The following is an 18,147-nucleotide window of genomic DNA, read 5'->3' on the forward strand; positions in this document are numbered from 1 at the left end:
TTTGCTGTAGAGTTTAGAGATTCCTAATCAGGGAGGGGTGTTTGGGGTGACCTCTGTTCCATGTGCAGCACTCTGGTGTGGGCTCCTCCAGCCCAGTTCCCTGTTCCTTTGGAGACTTGGAGATGGCAGCCCAGGGTGCCTGTGCAGGTGAGGGGCACTGGCACTCAGTGTTAATGCATAACCTCAGAGTGCCTGAGGCCAGCACTCATGGAATGGAACTGCTGTTCCAGGTTTCTGTGCAACTACTGCCCACCCCTTCAGCCTCCTGAGCAATGGCTTTGTAGTTATTAAGGGTGCAGTTAATTAGAAGAACAGCTCCAGATTTAATAAGCAAGTAAGGAAGGCATGCTAAAGGGATTGAGAGGAGAGGAAAGATCAAAACTCTAAAGCTGCCCAAACCAATGTGGGATTTTGGGCAAACTGTTGGCTTTGCTATTCCTTGCCTGTGTAACAATCAATGCCACTGGCTCACGGGAGCTCTGGTTCATTTTAAGGCTCTCAGGCAGCAGAATGCAGAGCGTTCGTTTGCAAACTTTAGTCAAGATCATATAAAATTATTTAGGACAACAAAAACTACAGCCTTCTGCAAAGATTTACAGAAAGATCCCAGAATGTTGTGGAACTGGCCAATAAAATATCAGAAGGAATTCATAGTAAGACCCACACACAAAAAAACTAAAACATTAAGCCAAACACATAGATGTGGAATGGCCTCTAAACTAGGATACAGATCAGGATCATTCACTTCAGGAAAAAAGAAGTGGGATGTCTGAGCCAAAAATGACCCCAGCAGGTGTGTGGTAATGCCGTTCAGGCAGCCCAAGCCCAGCCCAATGGCTCAGCTCCATTCTGCCTGGGGCATGTCCCCACCCCAGGAATCAGGCAGGACTTGAGGGCAGGGGAGAGCAGACCCTGAGCCCCTTCCCAGGCCTGCTCCGAGCTCTGTGTGTGTCCCAGAACACTGCAGGCCCTGTGGGAGCTGGAAGCAGGACTGCAGCCACAGCTCTGTGGGGATGTGCCTGATCCTTCCCTCAGCTCCCCTTTGCCCTGGGCCACCTCGCAGCTCCCGATGGCAAATCCCCTCCAGACCCCACAGGATCAAGCCACCACTTGCACACCACCCTGCACCTTCCAAAAAAATGGCTTCATCCCAGGCCCGAGTCCAGCCCGAGGCTTGGGAAATGCCGAGATCCACTGGTGCCTCAGTGAGTTGGTGACGGGCAGGGGCTGCACCTTCACTTCCCTCTTCCAGGTGCCCTGATGGCTCCTCTGGCTGCACTACAGGTTAAAGTGCCCGGTCTACATCAGGTTTTTATTAAGGAACTCCTCTCCTCATTCCCAGCCCAGCATGTCTGAGGAGCTTGGCTGAAATTTTAGCATCGTTAACACCCCATCAATGCTGTGTGAAACATGCCTGTAGGCCAACGCTGGGGAAGTATCCATCTGGAATCCATCCCTGGCATGGATCAAAGTCACATGAGAGCCTGCCCCTGGACATTCTGGTGACTCTGCTGCGGGGAGAGGAGGCTGCAGGAGTCCTAAGCACTTGAGACATCTGATCAGGTCTAGCTGTCAGTAGCCCAAGCTCTGTCCATGAATTATGCTCATCTGACCAGAAGGAGCCAGGTGAACCCTCACTGCTTTGTGAGATGAAACAAAGCTGAAGCTTCCAGCAAGGAACACGTTCCAGCTGAAGGTGAGAAGTCTGAACTCTTGTCGTTAATCTGAGGAGGAAGAAGAGCAGACATTCAGCAGCTGGCTGAACTAAGGAGCAAATCAGTGCAGAGATGGGACAGGGAAAGAAGATATTCCTACACAAAAGGTCTGCTTTGCTGCTCTTGTACTCCGTGTCAAGGCAGCAGAGAAGGAACTGTAAAATCCGGAACTCTTTTCTGAGCCTGATATAAAATGCAGGCCATAAATATATTACATCCCTAAACCACTTCTGCAGTGCATCCTGAGCCTAAACAAAAGTTACCAGGCACACTGATCCAGCTGGGGACAGAGCCACTATACCCAGTTTTCTTTGTTGGCTTGGACCAAATTCTGAACTTCTGCAGAGATGTGCAATATCCACAGACCAGAACAGCGCAGAGGAAGGGAGTTTCATTTAGGACAGTGCCTGATAGGTTCCCATACAGTGAGCTGGCTGAAGGCTAAATTATCTGCTTCAGAGCAGTGAAGGATTGATATGCTTGAACTCTGTAAGCTTGGAATTACTCAAACACCTCCTCTGACTAAGACTTTGGAAATAAATCATAAGTGGGCTGATTAATGCCAAGCTCACACCCTGCTCCCCCTAAAGGCTCAAGAATTCAGACATCACATCTTTGATCCAAGAGAAGACCTTGCAAATGTATCTGTTGTGCCTGTCTCTCAACAAATGGACTCCTTTTCCCAGAAATTTTAACTCTGGCAGCACTTGGCCCCCAACACATATCAGCTGATGTATAGTGCTTGTCTGGACACATTTGGACCAGTCCTGACTCTGTGTCCCTTTCTTCTCTCCCCTGCTTTCCAAATAGCCATCCGTGACTGTTTACTTTGGCAACGCCTGCAAAAAAAAATAGTCTCAATGAAAAGGCAAAATCCATTAGGAAAAGCCAGCTGAGTGCTAAAAGGCCCCTAATCAGTAGAAAGTTTAAAGAGCAGCGCTCAGAGAGAGGCTGCGGTGCCTTTCCAACACCTCCCCAGCAATGTGTGAGGCTATGACATGTCAGAGTGAAGCCCCAAACACAGGCACGCTGCCAGGGGAGCTGTTTCCTCAGGGCTGAGCAGAGCCTGTGTCTGGCTGGGTGCTGGGGAGGGAGCTGCTGATGGAGGAGCAGCAGCATCACAGCAAATAACTGCAACCAAACTGGTAAAAGTTCATCCAGCTGCTTCCAGCCTTTGGCTCTTCTCAGCCAAAGAAAGAGAGAGAGGGCTGATCTCAGCTCAGCATTACAACTGGACTAAAGCAGGAACTTGGGGTTTAAGGGCCAGTCCAGGTCCAAGTAAGGGGATCTTAGCAAAGACAGCTCAGATCTCAGAAAAACAGTACTAGAAAAGCAGCTGCTGCTGTGGAGAAAATAAATGCCCTCAACATGTCTTGTCTGAAACACTACATTCAGCCAAGTTCAAGCTAAACTGCAGTTGCCCCAAAACACCTCTCAGCTGTGGATTCCAGGTGAGAAATGACTGCTCACTTCGGCTGTATGAGGTAGCCAATGCTCCAGCCTAGGTAGATTTACTTGCTTTGAGTTGAAATTATTTCAAACCACCACCATCCAACATTTCACAAGTGCACTGAATTATAGATTTCAAAGCACCACAAAGAAGTCAACAAACCACTCCCTTCAGTTCCCCTACAAAGAAGAAAGTTGCATGTTTTTCTTTCAGGGAGCAATCAAAATATTTCTAATGAATCTGCTGCTCTATGAACTGTGTTTTTAAAGCTTGATAGAAACAATCAGGCTCAGGTTTAATTCATTCTCCTTCATCTTTCAGAGACTAATATGGAGTGTAAGGGAACTCAGGCACAATTTACCTCTAACAGCTTTATGCCACTAAAGGATGTGCACATCACAGTCCACAGGTGAGCTGTTTTCTGTCACCTAAGCTATGCAGACCCCTCCACTCTGTACAAAATTCTAAGACATGCTTAAAGAAGTGTCAGTAATTGAAATGATGATGCTTTATAGATGCACTGAAAACCATATGAAGGAATGTATACAAAGGGACAAAATTAGATTTTATGCAGAATTGATGGGGGTGAAAGTTAGGAGGTAAAAGTATCCCAAAAAGTGTGTGCTTTCATTTTCTGTTCTTTTTTTTTTCTCCCCAGGTCTTTTACCTTGAGGTTACATTCATGACTTCTTATGTCTGAGCAGGACCACGGTGCTGCTTTTCCTCACCTGCTGGGTGTAGATGGTGCCACTGTCCCATCCCCATCCCAGAAAGGAGCAGCTCTCCCAGCCAGGTTCAGCTGAGGATGTGTCACTTGGTCAGCAAGTCTGGGAGCCTGAAGCATCTGTAGCTCCTGAGCGTCTCTGGAACACCGAGGGTCATAAAAGCCCTTCTGAATGGGCACTTCACTGACAGTGCTCACCTTTAATGGCCTTTTTGTGAAGTTACAGCTTGGCTTTTAGGCCCTTTTTGCAATTCATCACTTAATCCATACATGCTACCTTGGCCAAGAGCCGGACAATGGGGCCCGCTGTGTCTGGTTTTGTTATGGAGCAGCCGCAATGGCTTTTAACTAAAACAAGGTATCTGAAGGAGAAAAATGTATTCACCTTGAATTCCCAAGGGCTTCGACTTACTTAAGGTAGCTCTGCAGACACTGGTGTGTGCAATCAATGAAATCAAAACTACAGCCATGTAAGGATGGCAGAAAGGAGTAAGAATGTATATGCCTTTGCATATATAAAATATGAGGGGAGGAAATGTACAGGCAGGAAGGAAACAGTTATCCTTGCAGCTAGGTCTGGAAAAGCACATTTTTCTGATACGAAATTTTTCATTATCAAATATAAAGGTATATTAGATTGGCAGGGAAGAACTCTTACAAAGCCCTGAAACCAACTGGAGGACCTTCTAAAGGGCCTTCTAAAAATAATGTGTCTTCTGGTACAGATTAATCCTATAATCCATTTCTCAGTTGCTTTTTGAATGGGAGGTGCAAAGATGGTAAAACTTATCCCCCCACAGCAGTCTTCCAATGCTGCTGCACAAAGAACACATGGTTTGGCTTGGAACGTAAGTCCAGGGTACTGTGGTGGCAAACAGGGGCCAGCTCAAACCTGCTGAGACTTGGATTACATCAAACTAACTTGCTTAACTCTCCCACCACAACACTTTCAGGTACAGAGGGAAGAGGTGGATACCCTTACTTGTGGGGAAAGGGGAAGGACTCCTTCTCTAGGCACCAGGAAGTGCGGAATTGCTTTCTGGCACTGCTGTCAATCCTTCACAGAATCAGTAATCCTTTGTCACAGAATGGCCTGGGCTGGAAGGGACCTTAAAGATCCTCCAGTTCCATCCCCCTGCCATGGGCAGGGAACCTTCCACTAGACCAGGTTGTTCAGAGCTCCATTCATTCCTTGACAGAAGCCCTTGGCTGCAGGAGGGAGTACCCCACTGAAATCCACTTGTGATCCTTCACATGCTTCCTCTTTCCAGAGTGCTGACTATATGAATCCAGTGGGAGCAGAGAGACCTGGTTCAGGGAAGGATTTGGCTTCAATGTCATAGAGGAAGAGCAGTATCCATATTATCACCTTTTGGCTCAGGTAGCCCAGGGACTTGTCACTTGAAGGTGGGGCCCTTAAAGGGGACTACTTGGCAAAGGCTAATCTTTATTTTCTTTTATTAATCTAAAACTTCAGCTGTCAAATTCAGATTATTTTTTAAATGAGATGAGATATTTGGCTTAGGTTCCAGTTAAGCTAATGTGGAAAGCTACGCATCTCTGGAGGCTTCTAGAAGCACTTCAAAAGACTAAAGTCTTGAGAAAGTCAGCAGGGAACACTATGGACATGGATAAATTCCACTACCCTTCTGTGAAATTTATCCCACTTTAATTTGGCTCTAGGCACCCAAAGTGAAGCCACAAATTTGGCAATCAAGTCAGTGGGTGGCCAATCCAACACTTACAGAGTAGCAACCACTGACCTCGGTTAATTTTCTTTCTACAGCTGATCCCTTTCTACACTCAGCCATTCCACCCACGTCCTGATTTTTATCAGGCCTTCAGTCTTCCAAATAATCTCCCTCAGAGAGCAAAGCAGGATGCATTCCCCTTCTAGACTTAAATGTGTAAGTGAAACCAAAGCAGGCAAGAGGAACTGGGCACCAGTGGCATTTGCCTGCGGAGCTGGAGGGGAGGGCCTGTGTGCAGCAGGCCTGCTGAAGCATTAGCTCCATTTGCTTTTTGTCTCCTAGCCCCCCACACCTGCCTGCCATTTAGCTGCCTCTGAAGGCTGGCCAAGGGACATCAGATCAAATAATAAAAGCCATATTGAAGCAGTGTTTCAGCTGAAACAGTATGAGTGGAGGCGAGATGGGGCTTGGAAAAGGCTCCCTCTCAAAGAGCCCACACATACATGCGAGAAGGTCATTAACTTGTGCCTTGTGCTATCTTTGCCGTCTCTGCTCCCTCTCTCTCAATTATTACATCAGAAGGAAATGAGAGAGCACTTTGCCAAATACTAATGGACTTGATGTTTTCATAATCTCAAGTGCACAACAATCAGAGCTGTTTATTTTCCAAAGAAGATGGGAACCAGGGGAGGAGGCTGAAGACTGTGCCATTCTGTTAAGGAGGGGAAAAAAACCCTTATGGCCAAGAGCTGAGACTGAAAAACAAGCATCTAGGAATACTCTTGCTGTTACAACTCTAGCACTCATTTCTGGGGAAAAGGTAGTGAGAGTGCTGAGATACTGTCCTGTCCCACTGCCCACTGCACAGCAACTGACAGCAAGAGTCCAAGTTGGCAGAACACTTTAAAGTCCCACTTCAGCTTGAACTCAGATGATTTAATCTAGTGGGGGTTTTTTTTGTTGTTCTTGTTGGGTTGTTTTTTTGTTTGTTTGTTTTGTTTTGGTTGGGTTTTTTGGGGGGGGGGTTGGGTTTTTTTTGTTTGTTTGTTTGGTTTTTTTTTGTTTTTTTGTTTGTGTTTTTTTTTTTTTTTGGTCTGAATGTAATGATACTGCTATGTATTTGTTTCTGAAGTGTAGCAAGAACCATTCTTTTCTGAATGAAACATGCTTAGGAGACAGGATGTGACTGAGCTGACTGGAGGGGTCTCTGCAGTGACATGAAGAAGTCAGTCCTGTGTCTTGTTCTCAGTAGCTAGTTTCCCCACAACTTGAGTCTGTGTGAAATCCCAGGTTTTGCTTACAAAGGGAGCTTAGCAGGATACTTTTGCATCCTTAGATCTATGTTGGTGTACAAACACTGGAATTCCCCCAAAAATCCAGCTAGGACTGTGAGGCTCTGTCCTGGAGTGACCAGGCTGTTCCCCTGGTAAAGGACTGGCATCCCATTGGGATGTGAGGAACTACAGAGGACATTTGGTTTTACTAAGTGAGCCCAAGTCATCAGCAAGAATTTTTGTGTTCTTCCTTGCTGCTCAGATTTTGGAAGCTTCTGCCTTTGTCAGGGGTTTTAAATTTTCAGTACTCTCTGGAGTGTGACAGACACCACTGACAGGAACCTGCACAGGGGCTGATGTGGGAATGACTTACCCAGTCACACCACAACTGACTTACCAAAGGATTCCCCAAGAGAATCCTCCTTTCTCACACATCACCTTTCAAACGTCATAAACAGAACACAGGCTTTGTATCTGGGAGTCTTCGGGCTGAACTGGGCATAACAACTTTCCTAGTGCGTGCAGGTACTTACTGATCCCTATGATCCAATTCCAGGAACCACCAGAGCCAGTGTTTGTCCATACTGGCAAATGTTCTGGGCCTTTGACTGGGTTAAGAAGCAAAAAGGGCTCTTAACTACCACTGTTCAAGCATTTTTCACCAACTTAGCAGTTAAATTCAAGGTATCTTCTACAGGAAAGAGCTTAGAATCTTGTCTCCTAGAAGCTTAATACTGGTGTTGTGTGCAAGATCAGAAGTTTTCCTGGTAGTAAAACAAAGGGCTACTTCTCTGAGGAATGAACATAACAAATGTCAAATAGGGAAAGTTTCTGGACCCCATGTTAAGAATCAAAAGGCTATCTCTAACTGGTGGATCGGACAAGAGCAGTGGAGGAGAGGAGTGGGCGCTGCTCCTGTGCCCTCAGCTCCCGGGAGGTGTCGCCGCAGCCCAAGGCTCGAGGCACCAGGACGCGCTGGCTGCGTCCTCACATGCTGTGTCCCCATAGTGCCGGGACGCTGGCTGAGGGGACTCCTCAGCCTCAGGTGGCAGAACCAGACTCCAGCGACACCTCCTGCGTGATCTCTGGCAGCAGCAAGCTGAGGCTCCCCTTGCCGATCTCATTCCCACATCCCCCGTTGTCAGCGCTCCCCGGGCGCACCTGGGGCTTCACCTACAGCAGGGCTGAGGGCGAGGGGCTCTCCCTGCTGCCGGCTGGGTTGTGTTCTGTGGGTGACCTTTGTGCTAAAGCCTAATAAGTGTTCAAAACCAGAGGGATTTTGGATTTGGTCTGACAAAAAAAAAACAAAAAACAAAACAAAACAAAACAAAAAAAAACCAAACAAACACAAACAAACAAACAAACAAAAAAAAAACCCCTGAGATTACATATACGGAGAGATCTGATAAGGAGCTGCTTTAGTTGTATTAAGGAAGACATATTTAAAGAGGCTTTCACTGAAGGCATGGTTGGTGTAGAATACTGGGACTGTGTCCTGAGAGTGGAAGGCAGTACTGAGCATCTTGTGCACCATATAATTAACTTGATTTTTGGGCATCTTGAGTGCCATTAGACTTGAATGAGACATGAATGCAGGCACTCGTGTTTGTGGTCATCAAAGGTACCCCTTTGTTGTACTTGAAAATACAGCAGCCAGTGGAACAGAGGCTCAGCACTGGCTGGTCTGGTGCTGTTTGCAAAGTACAAACTGGGCCCCACTGGACAATGTAGTGTGGGGACATGTAGCCACACACATCAGACTGAGACATTTTCTGTATACCTCTGATGCAAGAATATTTTAGCAGCATGCTTTAAACTTGTATTACATCCCAAATTTACAGTGATTATAAGCTGGTATACAGGAAGAGACTAATGCAGCTGAGCTAGGAAGTGATGATTATCCCTCACATAAAATTTAACTGTATATAGGAATACTGAATGGGAATGAACTGCCTGTGTCACTCTCAGAAAAAGGAAACATCTCGGACTGCAGAGGCCATACTTATTGGGAAGGAGGTTAAATAAACACCAAAGAATCCAAGAATGCTAACAACCCCAAACCACTGCGGAATCACTCTAATCTTTTGGAGTTGAGAGCTGGAAACATACCTGAACTACGTCATGAGTAGAAACCCCATCCTCCAAAAGGAATCAGATGTTCTGTGGCCCACATGGACCCTCCCTGTATATTCACTTCTGGGCTACTCCTTAGAATCTCATGGAAATCTCTAATTCAATGAAATCAGCCTTCTCACACTCCCTGGTGGAGTGTTCCTTCAGTCACAACCAAATGTTTCTTTACAATTCCCACCAAAAACAGTGTGTTAATGACAAGGAGAGGAGATGCAATTATCAAGGGCTGGGAACATGGGCAGCAGGCTTACAGGCAAGTATGTTCAAAAATACCTGAAAGCTGGACCATCTCACACCTGCTCTGGATCTATTCTCCCCCTGGCTCTGGTCTCAGGCAAGGTTAGAGGGTTTTCCCCATGAGTCTCTAACAGTGTGTTTGTCCTTCACGCCCACTGGTGACCCCTTCAAAGCACCTCGTTCACTATTTTCAGTTTTCTCCTAAGTATTTCTGGATGCACCATTCAGTAGCTCTCCTTCTAGGAGTTACACTTGCATTATTAGTGCTCTGAGATTTCTATTAACTCTGTCTCCCTTTTTTCTTCTCTTAAGCATTTAAGTATATAGCTCAGGCAGATACTTGTCTCACTTTAAGCAGTGGCCAAGGGCCATTTAATGATTTGGGTTTATACAGTGAACACTGCCTGCCTAAGTACCTGTGATACATGGTAAAAGCACAAATTCTTCTGTTAGAAACAGGTTTGTGTTTAAAACAAATGAATGTACACTCAAAGTTTTCCTCTATGATAGCCAGATGAAACCTGTCCAGCTCAAATAAGCCAGCTTCCAGCTCTCAAAACTTTCCTTCTCCTTTGTAGAATGTGTAGAGTGTTAGTTTCTAGTTAAAACTTTTATGAGAATCAACAGTGAGGGACAGGAGTAGTGGTGTGGTTTTTAGCCCTTTTGTCTTCTACTTAAAATCACAGTGGATTTTTTTGCATGTTAGAATTTTCCTCCTGAAACTCCTTAAGGCTGGAGAACTTGAATTACTGAAATATCACTGAGTGATTACTGCCCCTTACTCAGGACAATTATGTAGCCCTGAAAATCTTGCTTGCACTGTTTGTTTTATTTGTTTTTTTCTTTTACATTGGATCCTCTCCACTGTATCTCTGTGTCTCTGTAAAGATGCCCTAGAAAGGGACCAGCTTCATAGGTCTCAATGCTGGTGACAAAAAGAGGTTAAACTTGTAAGCAACCAAAGTAATTTCTCTTAGCATTCAATGATTCTCTCACCACTCAGATGGTCAAGTTCCTGTACTGATAAACTCCTTTCTTATCATCTTGCTGAGCAGTGCATGATCCTCCTGTTTGGCACATTTGTGCCTCAGGTTTAGAAGTGCCTCACCTCTTGCTGGGGCTCCCCAGGCTGTACCTCCACCTGTGGTCCTCCTGCATGATGGGACTGAAGTCTGGGAACAGAAGGGAAGGGCTGATCCAGCTGTAGAACACTGAAGTTTTTCCCATAAGCTACTCCTGACTGGAAAACAGAAGTTAGGGTACCTTAGAACACGAATGGCCTATTAGAACATACTACTCTCAAGAGAGAGGAATATTATTTTAAATAGCCATCCCTCACCTGAAAACTTTGGGCTTTGATGGGTTTTAATTCAAATACTTTTAATGAAGTTACACTTCTGAGTGAATAAGGCCCACAGAGAGACTGTGGCTCTCCTTAAAAAGTGTCAGTACAAGAGTGGAAATGTGGAAGAGAGGCATTAATAGCTAAAGATGTAAAAGAAAAATGTGTAATGGAAGAAATGTAGGCAAATATTCTGCAGCCTTTTGACAGCTTTGGAACAGTGTTGTCCAGCTGCAGCATCACCCATCAGAAAAAATATCTGAAGGTCACATTTTCAGCCTCTCAGAGCACTTGAATCTAGGGCAAGTGTTACGGGGACAGATCCAGGTCTGCTACTCTGCGTGGCATTCTTCCTTTTGTGCATCACCATGGTAAACAGAGAGGGTTGCCAGGAGCCTGGATGCATTGTTTGTGTCAGTCCCTCATCCCCTCTCCCCCCCTTCCCCAAATGCTTTCTCAGTGATTAGTTACTGAGTAGAAGGGGCTCCAGTTACCATGCAGCCTGCCATCCCTCCTCATTTTATTGGACTAATATCCCACCTGCAATGATAAGGTTTAAACTTGTTTAATCTCCCAGCTTAGCTGTGGTGTTTTAATATTTTTAAAATGGTTGTTTCAGAAAAAGGGGGATTTAAACAGGTTTTGAATAAATAATAAAAGCCCTTCTCACAGGTTGCAATGCAGGCCGGGAGGCATGAACCATTTTCATCAGGTCAGATTTCATGTTGGGTTATCCCAAGGTGGCCTGACTTTGTGGCTATGGATTTACAATGGAACAGTCAGATGCAAAGCAGTTTATGGAGGAGAAACTGCTTTAATAATGCATTTCCTGCTCAGCAAACAGCAGATACAATGACATTCACAGGGAATGGGAGAGTGAGCAAAGTCTCACAGGAAAGGAACCAGTTTCTCCCTAGAGTTTAATAACTTCTTTTGCTCCTACAATATATTTCAGGAGATAAAGGTTGACCTGAGAGACATCAGAATGTACAGCTTTGAAGTGATAAAAAAGACAGGTTTGCACATTTCAGGACTGATAACCTGGAGCTGCATCTGCATTTTTTCAAATCTAAGGGAAGAGAAAGAGGTTCTCATTTCATGGCAAAACTTCACAGGCATAAACATAAGGCTCTTTGTCTGGAATAATCTGGACAAAGTGCCTTGTGTTGATGTGTAGAACACCTTGGTTTTTCTCTCACTCTTTGCTCCCTGGACTGGGAATGTTTTCAGCCTCAAGAGGAGCACTGACAATCTCCTGACTTCTCTGAGCCAAGCCAAAGTCGTAACACCAAGCCTCCAGGAGAGTCTTGCTCCCTCAGTCCAAGCCACTGGGATGTACAGGCTTCCAGGAGCACATGTGTAGGACTGGGACCGTAAAGCCAGAAAAGCCAGGTGAGACTTCTCTTGTTCAAGACTTCTCCTGCACACTTATGCACAATATGTATGGAAATTGGAGTAAAGCAAAGAATAGTAACTAAAGCAGGGGTGGCAAAAGGCTGCCAGAAAGGAGCCCACTGATCCATGCTCAGTTCCAGAAGAGCCCAAGCAGCACCAGCTCGATGGCTGTAGTGCTGTCCAGTTCTTATCCTAAGGCTGCAGAAAAACAAGGTAGGCACACAACTGTTTTGTACAAATACTGTTTATATAATTTCTGTCAAACACAGTAATTCAAAGTGATACCAGAAGGGAACTTGGCTGTGGTCAGCTTTGAGTGAAGGGAGAGCCATTCTGTCTCAAAGATGGGTCATGCCAAGCTCTGAGCCTGTGTTTCCACAGATGAATTTGCAAGTGCAGCTCATAAGCAAATTAGCTCCGAGTAGCTCAGTTAGCCCTGCCACCCAGATGGGCTCCTTCCCAACCTGGTGGAGAAGGAGAGGGGGGAACCCAAATCACTTTCTGGTTGCAAAGAGGACAGGGAAGAGGATAATGCTTTCATTGGTGCATAAACCCCTCTCTGACATAGCTAAAATTACCTTTGAGCTCCTAGCTCCCCCAGGAAGCTTTTATGGACAAAACAGCAAATAAGAGCAATTTACTTCACAGCATATAATCATATTTCCTGTATTCTTCCCTATTTGACATAACCACAGGGCAAAAACATGTAAAATCTAGATGAGATTGGGTAAATACATAATAATAACAAACCACTGCCTCCATTACACCTTCTATTTGAGGGAAAAGAGGCTGTTTCAGCATGATTTCAAGCACTACTCTAGTTTTGTATCACCTTGAAATAGTGAAGTATTATCCCTATCTTTTTTAGCAATGCCATAGAAGTCAAGTCATAACTTGCTACACACACTGCTCACTCTGTGAGAGGCCCTGTGGGCACAACCTAAATACCCTCAACTGCAGTTGTCTGCCTCAACATAAAAGCATCCTTCCTCAGCAAACCAAACAAACCCCACACCTAAATTCTTTATGGAAAGATGTGGTATTGCAGGCTGAAGGCAATGTATAAAACAGGAAGGCTATTTTAAAAGCAAGAGTGAAACAGTGAAATTGGGACTCATCTACTAAAATGAAGGTTGGAAAAGAGCTTAATCTGTCAATGAAAAGATATACAGATTACTCTGAGGACGCTTAAAGGGGTGGGGGCTCAAAACATCAGTATTGAAATGAATCCTGAATGGTAGGACAAGCAAACATCCTTGCATATGTTCAGAGTATCACAGAAGAGAGACATCCATCTCTCTGGTCACCTCATGTGTACAGAAAAACCACTTTCTTCGAGGGTTCTCTGCTAACTAAAGGATTTGTTTTTCAGTTCCTTGAATGTCAGTTTTCATTTGGAGGGTACAGAAGGGCAAACATACAGAGTTCAAACTTATTTAGGAATGAGCTGGAGTTTAATTTTAGTAAAAGAAAGGTTTGGGCAAGTGTTATTTGGTTTTTAGCTGTAACATCACTAAATCAGACCACGCTGCAGGAGAGCTCTGTAGTTAGTCTGCCACTAGATACCAGTATGAACAAAAATCACCCCTGCTAATTGCCAATAAAGCAAAGATCAGTATCATATTTATTACATGTGACTTTTCTGAGGCAAAATTTCACACAACAGCACAGGCTACTGTAGTGCTTCAGCTTTCCAGCTGGCATCTGTTCTTCCACAAGGTTTTATGCTCAGTTTTTCATGAGGGTACTAATTGTAGTTGTCTGGTTTCAGGTCATATAAATAAAGACAGATAAACGGGGCTTTTGTTTTGTAGGTTATGTTTTTGGTTTGCTCCCTGCTATATGGCTACTGCTGAGCTATGCAACAAGAACATCACAGTGGGACAATTCCCAGGTGAATCCCACTTCTGATGCTCACATGTATGATGGACACAGTTCTAGCTACAGAAACTAGGGGTCAGTTCAACTTGTGGAAATTGGAATCCGCACAAGTGGGTCTAGAACGCTTCCAGTCTGGTCTGCAAACTATTTAGCAGGAGCCAGCATGGCTCAGAACAAAAAAAGAAGCAAACCAAATGGAAACAGGCATTTGTGAAGCAGTAATTATTCCTTGTTTAAGTAGAAGGTCACTGGAGGAAAGCAGTGTCTAGAATTGGAGAAGTGACAAGTGCTGTTCACTGAAGTCCTGCGGCAGATTTTTTTGGCAGTTGTTCGTACTTGGGGTACCTAGCCTTGGCCATGGCTTTGTTGTGCTGGTTAACTGTTTGTGGGGCAGCAGTACAGGCTGAACCACTAATGCTGGAAATAAGCTGCCTGGAAAGGTCAGTTTGAACAAAAAATAAAATTACCTGCTTCAGCTGATGATCCAGCCATGTGAATCACTGTACTGCTATACAGCTGATTTCTAGCAGCTCAGATAAATAGCTTGGAGTAATGGGATGGAGGAATCCAGGGAAAGATTTGCTTCAGAGGAGTTTGCTGAAGGTGGAAGGATGCTGTGGATATACCCTTTTAATTTTCAAAGATTTGATCTGCAAATCTCATACTCCAGGAGTAAATCCTATTCACAAAGGTCTTGTTGACTTCCAACAATCCCCCAAGAACACAATTTGTAACAAAGAGCCAAGACTTAAGCTTCTGCATTAGAAGAGCACTTTTGTTCAGATTTCATATTTAAAAATACATTAGAAACAAAAGTATATTTTTTCAGGTAAAACTAGCCTGCATTGTTTTGAAGGAAGCAGCTGTTCCCCGCCAGCCCCCAGTGTCCTCAGGTGCAGGGCACACATATAATTTGCTCTTATACCTCAATCAGTGAACAAGCAGAAAAATAGGACTAAATTAATTTCTCTTGTTCCTTTCCACTCTGTCCTATTTTTTACAAGAGCCTTTTAAAAATTTTGCTTACTATATGATTATGCACAGCAGGGGTTTGTAACAACCTCATCTTAACTCAACTATCTCTGCCCTTGCTGAGGAATGATTGGTTGCCTTGGCAATTTTCTCCATGTGGTGCTCAGGAGCTACAATTATAGTGCTTTTCTCAGTAGTGATCCTCTTAGGTCCCTTTCTTAGGAGTTCATGATAAGGAGATACAAAATTATATATATAGTGGATTTTATTGTTCCAGCCTTCTGTCTCCTTCAGCCCTGAAGGAAGCAAATCTGCACTATCTAAACCTGTTTGCTCTGTAGCAAGGAGAAAAACCCTCTGTTTGTGTAGGATGAAGGACTGCATTAACTGAAGGTCACAACCAGGTGAGTCAAGCCACCTGAGGTGATAACTCTGAGTCCCACATAAACCCTGAGGATTGGAGCAGGAGCCATTTGGGCCATTCCCCAGTGAGAATGGAGCATTGTTCTATATTGCATTCCATAGACCTCAGCTCAAATGTGCTGTCTCTGCAAGTGAAGCGATGGCAACTTGAACTGCTGGCTCTGCAAACTCAGGCTAAATGCAGATGAGCAGGACTTCACACTGAAATGGGAGGGGGAGCTACCTCAGCCTCCCTCAGCTCAGATTTATAGGCCAAGCTTGGTGCTAAACTACACCATCACATATTGTCTGTGTACATAGTTATGGACAAAAGTAAAACCTGTGTCAGCTCTGTGACATCAGCAAAAGATTCAGTGATAAAAGTGCACTATTTTCTTGACTTTATTTGTTCTTCAGGGGTAACAGGGGGGGTTTAAAATAATAAAATAAAAAATCTGTCCCTGAATTTGAATATGACTGGTAACAGAGAGGGAGCAAGGCTATCAAGTAAGCAGTCACATGGTAGACCATTAGTTTAGGGAGAAATCTAAGGACAGCACTGAGGTCACTTCTACCTCTGTATTCTGTAAGCAGTGGATGGATGCACAGAATGGTCATATATTGCTAAATCCACATGTGAGCCTCTGTATTGTGTGCCTGTGAGTACCTGAGGAAGGATGAGTGGTTTTCTTGCTGCTGAGGTTGGTAGGCTCCAGTTCGTGCTCAGGGAGGGAAGTTGTTCTCACCATGCACAAACTGTGGGGCTTCACAACAGAAATGCTTAATTGCAGCTGGCATTTTGGACACTCTCAGTGCCTGTGCCAGTGGGCACTTGGCTGATGAGAGACATCCCTTCTGACACAAGCAACGTGAAAACTGCAGAGGAGACTGAAATGCTGAACTGCTGGTTCAACAGTTAAGAACCTAAAAAAAAAAAATGAAGCAGTCCTAAACAGTTCAGTTCTAACTGCTAAAACACAATCAAGCAGAAGATCAGTTTCCAATTCTGTGCACATGGGTCTCCTTGTTTTCTCTTCCCCTGCCCCCTCTGCTGTCAGTGTGACCAGAGATGTACTCTGCTCTAAGAGGGCAGCCACCAGCAGCTGCCTGAGATGCCATCATTAATTAAAGTCTTGGTTCTCAAGTGCTGCTCACATTCAGGAAAGGGTGAGAAATACCACCTCTGAGAGCCACAAAACCAGAACTATCTCTCAACCAAAATCACTGATGCTGAGCACTTCCAGGCAGATCACACAAATGCTTGGCATACACAAACCAATTCAAATCTGACTTGAAGGAATAAAATTCCACCACCACCAAAAGCTCTTAATTCTACTCAGAAGCTACATGAAGAGTATAAGAAGGAGCTCTTCTAGATACTGTTTTAGTACCTCTTTAAAGAAGAAACTAAATGGCAAGATATTAATCTGATCTGTTTTGTCAAGTTTGACACTGTATCAGTAATTTGCCCATTTTGGACCATAGGAAGCCTCTTAGCCTCCGGTTAAACAGCAAAGAGTACACACAGCTACCCTTGACTTTCTTGTATGAACACACTCCGAGCCAGGTGTGAAGTCCACGTTTGCTTTTTCTTTCAAGAACCAAGAAATCCAAGAGAATATTTGGAGCAAATTTCTGCTTCAGCAAGGACCCAAGCTTGTTTTGGGTCAAACAAGCAGTAGCATTAATCCTCCACTTAATTGCAGCCTCCTTAAGGGCAGAAATTGGCAGCAGTTTAATGTGATGGAGGAATGTCACACATGAGCTCAGGACAAAGCAAGGAATGATGTCTCCATTGAAAATGCAATGAGACATTAATGGAGAGAAAACAATTACAGCTGGAATTTGGAGGGGTTGTCAGGTTTAGCACCTCTGTACTTGCAAAGACTGCTGTAGAATGTTTAGAAATCCTACTGATCTACATCACTACCTGCAGTGCTGCATTGACTTGGGAGCTCTTATCATTTATTGCTCTGGAATTCTTTTTAAAATGTATGGAATCTGACAAGATATCTTGAGGTGGCACGCAAGCCTCAACTGCACTTTACTAAATCTCAAAGAATCTATGCATCTTTACCTTTTTGCCCTTTTCTTTTTCTCATGTTTGTTGCACAAAGGAAACAGCTTTTTATGTGAATGATGATTAATAAGCAGCCCTGCTGAAGGGTGACAGAGCTGGTGTAAGAATAGGCTCCTTTGATAGACACTTTAAAATGTGTTCTAACATGTGAAAATGATAGGCTGTCAAGTCACCATTCAGGTGTACACCGAGATAATAACATGCATTTGAGAAAAATGATAAGGTAAAATACACATTTCTACAGTATGAAGATAAATAGTGAAATACACACTTGTGTGCTTCTATGTAAAGTAAGGAGAAAAAAAAGAAAAAAAATCAATTCAGAGTGGAATTGTGAATAGTCTGGACATCTCCATTGCCTTGTGCTTGAAATATCATCTCAACTGAGTGTGTCTTGTTGTATTTGTGTTTGAATTAAAGAGAAAAAAACATTTGTGTCCATGCTATCAAATCTTCCTGCATGGTTGAAGGCATCTCAGGACAGGACTTAGTTTAAAGGTTATGGGCATACTTTCAGTATGTGAATTTCTAGGCAGAAATAGAAATGGGATCTTTCTGGAAAATAGCATGATTAATAGGAAGCTTCTAATGAAAATGAAGAAGTAGAATGTCTGGTTTGCTTGATATCAACAAGAAAACATCACCTTTCTTATATGGGAAGAAAGTTGACAAGTAGGAACTGAAGCTGTGGACTAGTGAAAGGATAGTTGTCTTCTCCTATTTTTTTGGAAGTATACTGCAGCCCAGAAACCCCTTCCCTGATTGCTTCTTTGACCTCTTAAGAACAAAGTGCTCAAGCATTTGAAGTTTAACCTTAGAAATGTGCAGTGAATAACAGGCATTCTCCCATT

General features: G+C 44.0%; 1 long non-coding RNA gene across 5 annotated transcripts in view; it reads right to left on the reverse strand.

Annotated features, from left to right (window-relative positions):
* LOC128816212 (uncharacterized) overlaps positions 1–18,147 on the reverse strand; it is a 66,020-nt gene that overhangs the window by 20,201 nt on the left and 27,672 nt on the right. For 4 of the 5 annotated variants that reach the window (XR_008439816.1, XR_008439814.1, XR_008439815.1 and 1 more), the window contains exon 3: positions 10,333–10,464. This is a non-coding gene — a long non-coding RNA (uncharacterized LOC128816212). Of the gene's footprint in view, positions 1–10,032; positions 10,465–18,147 lie in introns of those variants that run through there. The other variant, XR_008439812.1, reaches the window with a different exon arrangement.

Source organism: Vidua macroura, chromosome 18, assembly GCF_024509145.1.
Source record: "Vidua macroura isolate BioBank_ID:100142 chromosome 18, ASM2450914v1, whole genome shotgun sequence".
In the NCBI taxonomy this organism is placed as follows: domain Eukaryota; kingdom Metazoa; phylum Chordata; class Aves; order Passeriformes; family Viduidae; genus Vidua; species Vidua macroura.